Genomic DNA, 10,641 nt, shown 5'->3' with positions numbered 1-10,641 from the left:
TCCAGCCAAGTTGACACATCTTCAACTATCACAGGCACTATGCTACCAGAGGCTCCCTATAATAAATACTCTCTCTAAAACTCCTAATTACTATTCATTCTATCAATAGAATTACCATACTCCTTAGGCAAAACCATAACATGCCTGATTGTTTTCTTTCAGACTCTTACACTTAGTCACTAAGTCCTGACAAGTATCTACTTTTCATTTTCGTTCTCTATTCCGCATTATGATAAACTTGCATGACCTAACATCTATTCTTCTCCCTCTACCCCTGCCCTAAATTCAAAACCAGTTTTAAGCCCAAATGGTACACTGGAATCATCTACACAGTTTACTAAAAAGAAACACGGTTGTGCATGCCCTCCAGGGGAACTTTTGAATTACAATGTCCAGAGATGCCAGTTCGAAGCCCATTATGCTCCTCCATTCTTATATATGAATAGTCACTCAAAACCTACTGATATCGGTGAGCAAGACAGCTTTCCAAGTAACCAGTCTCATAACATTGTAGTCCATCTTAATATCTTAAATATCAATGTCACAAAGATCTTTCTCCAAATACTATATAACTCAAGGCTATAAAACACCACTGAGTGTCAAAGAGCTTTATCTAATTAAAATATCTTCACATTATTCATTTTCTTGTAAAAACAACTTGCAAAATAAGCCAGAACAGTTAGAGTGGCTGTTTGACAGTAGGTATATCTGATCTCCCTAACTTTACTATAAGGAAGGGATCCTCCTAATATTCAGTACAGGCGTCTGGGTAGTAAAACACTTGACTAGTCAAAAGGTTGAAGTTGGAACCTGTCTAGAGGCACCTCTAAAGACAGGCCTGGTGATGTGCTTCACAAGGAAAACCCTATGGACCAGTTCTACTCTGCATGTGTGGGGTTGCCATGAGTCAGAATAAACTCCATGGCAATCAACAATAACATTCAGTAGAAAAATTAATGCTTAAAAAAACTGAACTTTGACATATTTAAAGCCAACTCAGATTACATAAGGCGATCAGATATTGTAACACATTCAAGGGAGAAAAAAAAAAAGCTAGAGTATTTTTTGTTTGTTTGTTTGTGGGTGGGGTACAGTACTCAGAGTTAGAATCCCTTTTTTGAACCCTATAGATGACTTTCTGTGCCCCACCCTCACCCTCAGAAAACTACTGGATTTCTGGTGAGCAAGACAGAGCCAACAAGGAAATTGTTCAGCTACAGAACAAGTTTCTGCCACCTAGGTTTCCCAGGTTATAGAACAAAGATGTGACTGGTACTTCTGGGAGGTCCTCACTTTGCTGAGCTGTTGCTAGATGCCATTGAGTTGGTTCTAACTCATAGTGACCCTATGTACAACAGAACAAAAAACTGCCTGGTCCTGGCACAAGCATTGGTACGTTTGCACCCACTGTAGAAGGCACTGTGTCAATCATCTCCATGATGGTCTTCCTTTTTTTCACTGATCCTCTATTTTACCCGCTGTGACCCCACCCTTTGATACCAATGCTGCCTATGTTCCTTCCAACAGGACTGAAAGTTAAAAGAAGCCAGTGACTAGTAGGTAGGCTTGTATGCTACTTGCTTGTGACCACCTGGGTCCACTTGAGTGGAAATGGGGCAAGTACAGCAATGAAGAAATGGGCTGAGTTTGGTACTCTTTGACCTAGGCCATGGAGGCTGGGGATAAGAGGAAAGGCTGGCTGGTTTGAAGTGCAAGGAGTTGTGAGCCTACGGGCATCAAAACAGTCCTGAGGACTGAGCATGTGAGAGAAGGTGCTGGCTGGTCTGAAGTGAAGGGAAGAGTGTGACTCCCAAACTTGGCAGCTGATACCCATGACCCAGCTGGCATGGCTAGGGCTGAGCTGACCAGAACCCGACCAAACAAAGAGGAAGATGTCTGACACTGAGCTGGTGTTAAGTTGCTGCAATTTGATGGCTTGCTCTGGGCTGGACTTTGCTTGTATATGGATGCAGATGCCCAAAATTTCCAAGCAAAAGAGAAGATTCTCCAGAGAAAAGAACATGCTTGTCCCCTCAGAGTACTGGTTTGACAGGGATGGGAAAATTAGAAATTGGCTATCTAAAATGGGGGAAGATAAAGGCATGAAGTGGCTGGCTTACACGCTTTCATGGGTATGGTTATTCTTAACCTGTTGGTGAAGGGGATGTTAATTTTTTTTTTTAATTTTTATTTTCAGAGGTTGTTTTACATTCAATGTAACGTGTACATATGGTTTCACTCCCCATTCACCATGTCCAACCCTAACCTAGACTCTTCTTTCCCTTTCTACCCTGTAACCCTCCCTTTGTGCCCCTCACATTCATGCACTCCTGTTCGTCCACCATTTCCTTAGTTTGAATGTTGGTCCTCTGGTGTCCCATGGTCTATTGCTCTAAGGGATGTATTACCATTGAGTGTGTGTGGGTGTGTTATCCTGGGATAAGTGGTCTGAGTGTACATCTTGGTCGCCACCTCTTCTCTGCGTCCTTACCTCCCATGCACTCCTGCACCCCTCCCAGCTGTCTCCCTGTGTATACACAGTCCTTCTATTCTCCCATGACTGATCTCTGCAAAGAGTGTATCTACCTAATGTAAATGTTCAGCTCATATGCCTGCCTTTTGTTTAGCTGGAAGCCACAGGAGTGGGTTCAATTCCACACCTGAAGGGCAGCTAGGGGTCATAGTCTCAGTGGTTCCATCAGGGTCTATCAGACCAGCAAACCTGGTCCCTCTTGTCCGTCCACCCCCACTTTTTTTTTTTTTTTTTTTTTTTTAATGATTTTGAGTTTTGTTCCACCCAAGGCTGTAAATCTTTATGGAAGCAGACTGCCTAATCATTCTTCCACAGAGCAGCAGGTGGGTTCAAACTATCAACCATCTGGTTAGCAGCCAAATGCCTTAACCAGTACACTACCAGAGCTCCTTATGACTACACTAGAAGACATAAAATAGCCATTGCCATTTATTTGCAGTTACTAGGAATGTGACAAGTACACAAGCATCCTGATAAAAGACTGTTTGTTACATTGTTGATTAAAACACCTCGATAGAACTCTACGATGAGATTTTCTGAAACTGACCAACTCTTGATAGTTTCCTAATTAAAGAAAGTACCATCCCTTGATTTACATGGCAACTACGTTCTATGTGACAAATACTGTGTTTATATGTAAAGCAAAGGTGGTTCTAGCTCAGATAATTATACATTTCACCCATGTGAAGGTCCTCTGGAACATATGAAAATGATGCAAGGTGTAAATAAAGACCAGGTTTGCTGGTCTGATACAGCTTGGTGAGACCTCCAAGACTAAGGCCCCTAGTTACCCTTCAGGTCTGGAACTGAACTCACTCCCATGGCTTCCAGCCAAACAAAAGACAGGTATATAGGGTGAACATTTACATCAGGTAGATATATTCCTTAGAGCGATAGGAGAACAGAAGGGCAGTGTTTGCACAAAGAGACAGCTGGGGAGGGGGCAGGAATGCATAGGAAAGGTCACAGGGAAGAGGTAACTACAGGGAGGAAGTGGGAAGAGAGTTGTTACGTTGTGGGGAATTGTAGTCATTGTCATGAAATAAAATGTATATAAACTGCTGTATGGAAAATGAATTTGCTCTGTAAACTTTCACCCAAATCACAATAAAAATTAAAAAAAAAAAAAAAGATGCAAGGTGTGAAACTTGTTTTTCACTATACAGGAATGACCGTTGCATTGCAGGATGTCTAAAATCCCTGGTCTCCATCCACTAAATGTCAATGTCACTCTGTCAATTAGTTTGAAACCATAAACACTTCTACAAATTGCCGAACCTCCCTAGGGGTTAACTTCAAACTCATAAAATCACAAGCAGGGGCTAAGACCAAGGTCTCTGTGGCTAGACAGCCTATGTTTGAAACCTAGCTCTATCACTCAATAGTTGAATGATCTTGAGCAACTAATCATAGGGTTGTTATGAAGAATAAATGAAAAAAATCCATATAAGATGCATTATGCATAGTAGGCACTCACTTAATTTTTGCTCTATTTAGTTATTAGTATAATTATTTGCTTAATGACTGCCTCCTCCAATAGACTGTAAGTTTCATGATGGAAGGCAGAAATGTCTGTCCTGTTCATCATTGTATTGACTTTGCCTGGCATACCATCTGGTATACAATAGTTGTTCAGTATTTGTTGAATAAATGACTGCAACTTAAAGATTTTTTGAATAGACAAAGAGTGAGAACCTTTTAAAAACTGGATTATAACCTTCAATAATATTATTTTAGGTTATACTGCTAAGATACACCTATTCTTCACTTATCAATATGGTTAGATTCCAAAGACCAGGTCATTATGTGAAAATGGAGGATGATTACTGTGGTGCAGTAAATTAATTACTTGCTCTTCTAGCCATGGTCTTTGTGACTCCTACCAGATGAGTGGATGGGACTGTGTGTGCATACGTGAAGTGCTTGTAGCCCACCAAAGGCACTGGATAGCTTGTTAATAATGTAAACAAAGTACACGGTGCCCTTGTTGTGCAAATAAGGTGTATGGAACCCTAATGTAGAGAATGGGCAGTTCTGCCATTCCAGAAGGGGGTATGTCACCATCAAGAAAGAACCAGGAGTGGAGTGCATCCTTGGACCCAAGATCTCTGCATTGAGATGGTATAGAGATGGAAGCAGCAGAACCAAGAGACTGACGTGAGATGGAGTCGAGGACTTTCCAGCCCATGGAGCAAAAAAGCTGAGTGCCTTTGGGCAGGAGACTTGCTGGCAGAGGAGGTGCACCTATCAGCAGAGGTAAAAGAGCTTTAGCTTGCTTAAGAAGGGCAGGGGTCAGGCCGAGAGGCTGAGGGCCAAGAGAAATACCAAGGCAAGGCTATGCTTATCGAAGAACTGTATCCTGAACGTTCCTGATCCTGAATTGTAACCTGATACTTTTCTAATAAACTCCATGATTGTTGCCTATTGTCTATGAGTTCTCTGTGGCCATTACAACTAATTATTGAACCCAGCAGAGAAGTAGAGTGTGCCATGAGAAGGACAGCTGGTGTCAGAATTTGTACAAAGGTTGGAAGAGGATGGCATTTCTGACTTCAGCCTCATAGGAATTGGCCTTGGACTGTTGATGCTGATGCTCTCTCCTTCTTGTGAGGTTAGAGGAGGTCAGAAGATGCTGTCACCATATCTTTTTGCAACCACATCAGATAACAAAATGAAGGGTGTCTACATAACTACCAGATTACATCATTACATAAATGCCAAATTACATCGTTACGCAACTGCCAAGTTGACACATAACCTTAACCATCACAGCCAACATTACTCTCACCTCACTCCTCAGTGTTCTTTACTGCCAGCAGCATGTAGTTAACATGCAAAACAGTCAAATAGTATATTTTTTACTATGATTGTAAATGCAAAATGTCAGATAGTTAACTGAAATAAATAAAAATATGTATGTATATGTGTGTGTGTGTACACACACACACACACGAATGAATATGAGAACTTACCCTGATGATATATACATAGGTAGACTATCTCTAGAGGGATACTCAAGAAATTGATAGCAGTCATTGCCTTTGGAAACAGGAGAACTTGGGGCCTGGGATGAATTTACTTTTCACTGTAGACCTTTTTGTACTTTCCAAAAATTTAAGCAATATAGATGTATTATTTTGGTAAACTTATATTAAAAAAATTAAACCTAATATTTTTTTAATGTAGTAAGCTTAACAAATAATTAGTTTAATATTTTTATAAACCTAGTAGATTTAGGCCATAATAGTTACACATATGGAACTTTTTTGGAATTCCAGAAATCAAGAGATTGACTTTCACATATTCTGAACTTTCACAACTCATTAGAGACTATTATGGTACACAAATGTATTGTTTTTCTGATATTCCCAAAATTAGAATTTCATACTGATTACCATCCAAAAAGATACATAAAAGGTACAAATAACTACTACGGTAATAACAATTTTATGTCAAAATTTTGGCCCAAGGCATTTGATGGCTAACCAGAAGGCTGACAGTTCAAATCCATCAGCCCTGATGCAGAAGGAAGATGAGGCAATCTACTTCCATAAAGATTTACTGTCTTGGAAACCGAAGGGGTCACTATGAGTCAAAATCCACTCAATGGCAATGGGTTGGGTTTGTTTTTGGTTTATACCAGTTCACAGTTTACACAAAATTTGGTGGGAAAAGTATGAACCTTGAGATCGGACAAAAATATTTAAAAGGCAAATTTTAAATTCCCCACTTGAAATTCTTCCACTATAAAATGGGAATACTGCCACCTAGTTATCAAGGATTTCATTTTTTAAAAAATAAGAAGACAAAGCAATTTCTTGGAATAAATTGTTTCTTTTTAAAGGTAATTACATTTTGAATAGGTAACAGTAGCTGTTGTTTCAAAATTTGAAAGGTACAAAAATGTTTACAGCTGGTTTCCAAGGGAGCATGCAATTTCTCAGGCTCACCACTGGAACTCACTATTCAATCTTAGCATCACTAGTAATGGGATAAGGAGAATACGTATCATCCCCAGAATGCAGTGCCTAAGGCACCTGCTAACCAGAAGGCTGGAGGTTCAAACCTACCAGCCACTCTTTGGGCTATCTACTTCTGTAGAGAAATCACCTCGGAAACCCAAGGAGGGGTCACTATGAGTTGAATAGACTGAGTTTGTTTTTGTTTTTGTTTAATCAGCATTTAGCGCTAACTTCCAGTCTGTAGTAACACACTAAATGGTATCACCAGGAATCAATCAAATAAATCCAAATAACTGACCAGGTCTCTTCAACAAGTCATGGGGAAGAAAAGAGAGAAGGGTAATTGTTCTAGGGACCCTGAAGGGACATAACAATCAAATGCAGTATGTGAACTTTTGATTGGAAATTGGTTCAAAGAAACTAATGGTAAAAAACAAAACAAAAAAACCAGGAGGTGAAATTTTGGGAAACCATGAGGATCAGGCACTGTATGACATAACACCAAAGAATTATTATTGCTAAGTATATTTAGGATCATGCAGAAAAAAAAAATTTTTTTGGTTGAAACATGTTAAAGTATTTAGGGGTGAAATGTCAGTGGGGAAAAAAGCAAGTATGGAAAAATTTGAGTGAGAGATTTACAGGCATTCAATATATTATTTTCTCTACGTTTCTGGGTGCTTGAAATTTTTCATAATAAAAAGGTTATAGGTAAAAAATTCTTTCTCTCTCACTCCAGTTCCCCAGCTACCTAATATACTACCTCCAGCCAGTTACAGTTTCTTTGCATTCTTCCAGAGATAGTTTATTCATATAAATGCAAATACATATTAAAAAAAAAAAAATGGTTGCAAGATGCACACTTTCTTTTGCATCTTGTTTTTTTATTTACTGTATGTTGGAGGTCACAATTAGCATATATAGAGCTGTTTGTCCTTCCTAACAAATGCAAAATTTATTTAACCAGTCTCCTATTGATGGACATTTAGGATCTCTTATTTCTTGGTACACACTTTCAGATTTTAAAAAAATAATAAAGAGAAAAAAATTGCTGTAAAGTTTCAATTAGAGACTAAGCATGCAGGAAGGTAACTGGACTATTCACATGGAATTTATCTGCCTAGGTAATCTTATCATTGGGTACCTAAATTAATCTTAAACTTCCCACTAAAATATTCCAATTACAAAATATATGTGTACTTCTCACTGAGCTATCCCATGTCCCAGGACCAAGTCAGCTGGAATCTACCATTCCCTGCCTCCCAGCCTCAGACTACCAGCACTCTAACATAATGTGTAATAACCACCATTTCAGTTTTTCCTTTAAAATGTCTTCTTTAAGGGCAATACACCAAATGTGTGTCATCAACATGATAGCACTGAGGAAGAGGAAGACTTAGAGAGGTACATGGGAGGTACAGAAAACAAAGGTGAACCCTTTTGCACATACAGTACTGTGTTGTCAGTGAAGGCAAACAGGGATATACAGGTGGATAGATGGGTGGACAGGCTGAACTATTGGGTATGTCTATGTAGTGGGGAATGTACCCAAGACCATGTATAGGGTTGGCAGACAATGGTTCTACAACTGTATTTGTATGTTCTATAAGAATTCCCAGGTATATAGTAGAGCTGACAAGGTTGTAGTCACTGCTTGGTCACAGCCAGCTCCCCAGAGGGACTGAGTAGTTGAACCTGTGGGCTCGGGACCATAGTTGCAGAGGACATCAAGGTCAATTGGCATAACATACTACACAAAACATTGTTCCACCTCCTACTTTGGCAAGTAGCAACTGGGATCTTAAAAGCTTATAAGCTGCCATCTAGATGCAACAATGGGTCTCTCCTTGTCCAGAGCAAAGAAGAATGAAGAAAAACAAAAATTGGAAGTAATTAGTCCTAGCAACTGGTACAGCATGCGATCTGCAGCCTATACTACTACGAGACCAGAAGAACTAGATAGTGCCCGGCTACCACGGTCAACCACTCAGAGGAGGATCTATGTAGGAGATCCTGGATAGAGAGGGAGAACAATGTGGAACAAAACTCAAAATCATTTCAGGGGTTAAAAAAAAAGGGGGGGAGCAGGTCTGCTGATCTGATAAGAGCCTGGTGGAACCACTAAGACTATGGCCCCTAGCTGTCCTTCAGGTCTGGAATTGAACCCACACCTGTGGCTTCCAACCAAACAAAAGACAAGCACATGAGGTGAACATTTATCTGAGGTAGATACACTCCCTAGAGAGAACAATCATGGGAGAAAAGAGGGCTGCTTATGCACAGGGAGACAGCTCAGGGGGCAGGAGTGCATGGAGGGATGGACACAGGGAAGAGCTAACTATCGGGAGAAAGTGGGAGGGGAGCTGTTGCATTGGGGTAAATTGTAGTCAAAGTCATGAGACAAAGAGTATGTGAACTGCTGTATGGAAAGTGAAATTGCTCTGTAAACTTTCACCCAGATCACAATTATAAAAAAAAAAAAAGTCTTCTTTAAATCAAAGCAATTACTTGTGAAATAGCTAAATCAGACTACACCCACTCTGCACATATGTGTAAGTTCCAAAGACAGGTCATTATGCAAAATCAGCATTATGCAAGGAGAGGAGGACCCTCAGAACTGCTGTGCCCCCTGGCACTCCTGTGCTCTTAACCCCGAAGCCAGGCGATCAGGGCTAGTACTCAAGTGGACCTGGGACCCAGGCTGGCAGTTGGGCTAAAGGCACAGTTGGTGGTTCTGAGGCTCAGACAACCGGCAAAGATAGAGGTCAAGATGGTCAGTGGGAGTTGCTGCCCATGCCCATTCCTCCCACCACAGCTGCCCACTCCACAGCCCCAGTCACCTGCTGCCACCTCACAGGCCAGGAAGGATCCTATGGAAATCAGTGACATGCTGCTGATCTTGGAGGGCTTGGAATACAAAGCCAACCAGCCTGGAGACAGCTTTTAGCTCAGCAGCCTGGGCTAGATTAACCCCCAGTACTCTTTCCACTGCAAGACTTGGTCCCTCCAGGGTGCTTGGGTAGAAAGGAGCAGCAGCAGCAGCAACTTCCCCCAACCCCTCCTGGGCTCCTTGGCCACTCACCGGCCCTTTTGGAAGGTCTCCCTCAAAATCCATCTCAGTTATTCTTTCTCATTGAGAACCACGACAATACTGACTGGCGGCAGAGATGGGACCAGCAAGAGGCCTTTGAAGAGCTGGCTGCTTCAGTAGCAAACTTAACATACACAGGTAGCTCTGATGGACAGGAACTGGACAGAGGGACAAAACCCAGGTTAACATACAGGATGTTGTTTGTTGTTGTTATGTGCTATGGAATCGGACCTGACTCAAAGAGACCCCTCCCTTGGGTTTCCGAAGTGGTAGCACTGCGAAGTAGACTGCCCAACCTTCTCTTCGAATTAGACTTTTATTAAGAGCTTAAAAGTTATTTATGATTTGAATTAATTAGGTATAAACCACTATGGTGAATAAAGCACTCATTTAAAGAAATTCCCTTAAGTAAGATGCGGTTTCAGGTTGCTAAGAGCCAGAGAAATCTCAAACTCCCCAACAGGATGGCTTAATCTTACTTTCAAAGATGATTAAATCGACCAGATTGAAGGGAGGAGGATACAAAGCATTTTCTCATAATTAGGCATCGAGACTCGAACTAAATATTAAATTGACACACAGTAAGCGTTTCATAGGGAGCTCTGGTGGCGTAGTGCCTAAGGCACTTGACTGCTAATCAGAACACTGGCGGTTCAAACCCACCAGGCACTCCTCGTAAGGAAGGTTGGGCAATCTATTTCCGTTGGGACACCGCCGCGGAATCCCAAGGAGGGGCCGCTATGAATCGAATCGAACTCTACGGCAATGATTTTGAGTTAAACGCTCTATATAATCAGAACTCATAGCGACCCTGTTTGGGTTTACCAGGCGGTAAATCTTTACGGAAGTAGATTGCCCCATCTTCCTTTGCCTCCCCGCCTTGGAGCGGCTCGTGGGTTTGAACCACCACCTTTCTGGTTTGCAGTTAAATGCCTTAGGCACCAGGCCACCAGAGCTCCACGTAATTAGGAGCTATTATTAAGACGCATCCCACAATGACAGAAGACGGAAGGAGGAAAAAGAATGGAGACTATCAGACATGAGAAGTCGAAAGA

Source organism: Orycteropus afer, unplaced genomic scaffold (genome assembly GCF_000298275.1).
Source record: "Orycteropus afer afer isolate SDZICR_OR568_19922 unplaced genomic scaffold, OryAfe1.0 scaffold00026, whole genome shotgun sequence".
Lineage (NCBI taxonomy): Eukaryota > Metazoa > Chordata > Mammalia > Tubulidentata > Orycteropodidae > Orycteropus > Orycteropus afer.
The sequence above is the reverse complement of the archived record's forward strand: the minus strand, read 5'-3'. Positions refer to the sequence as shown.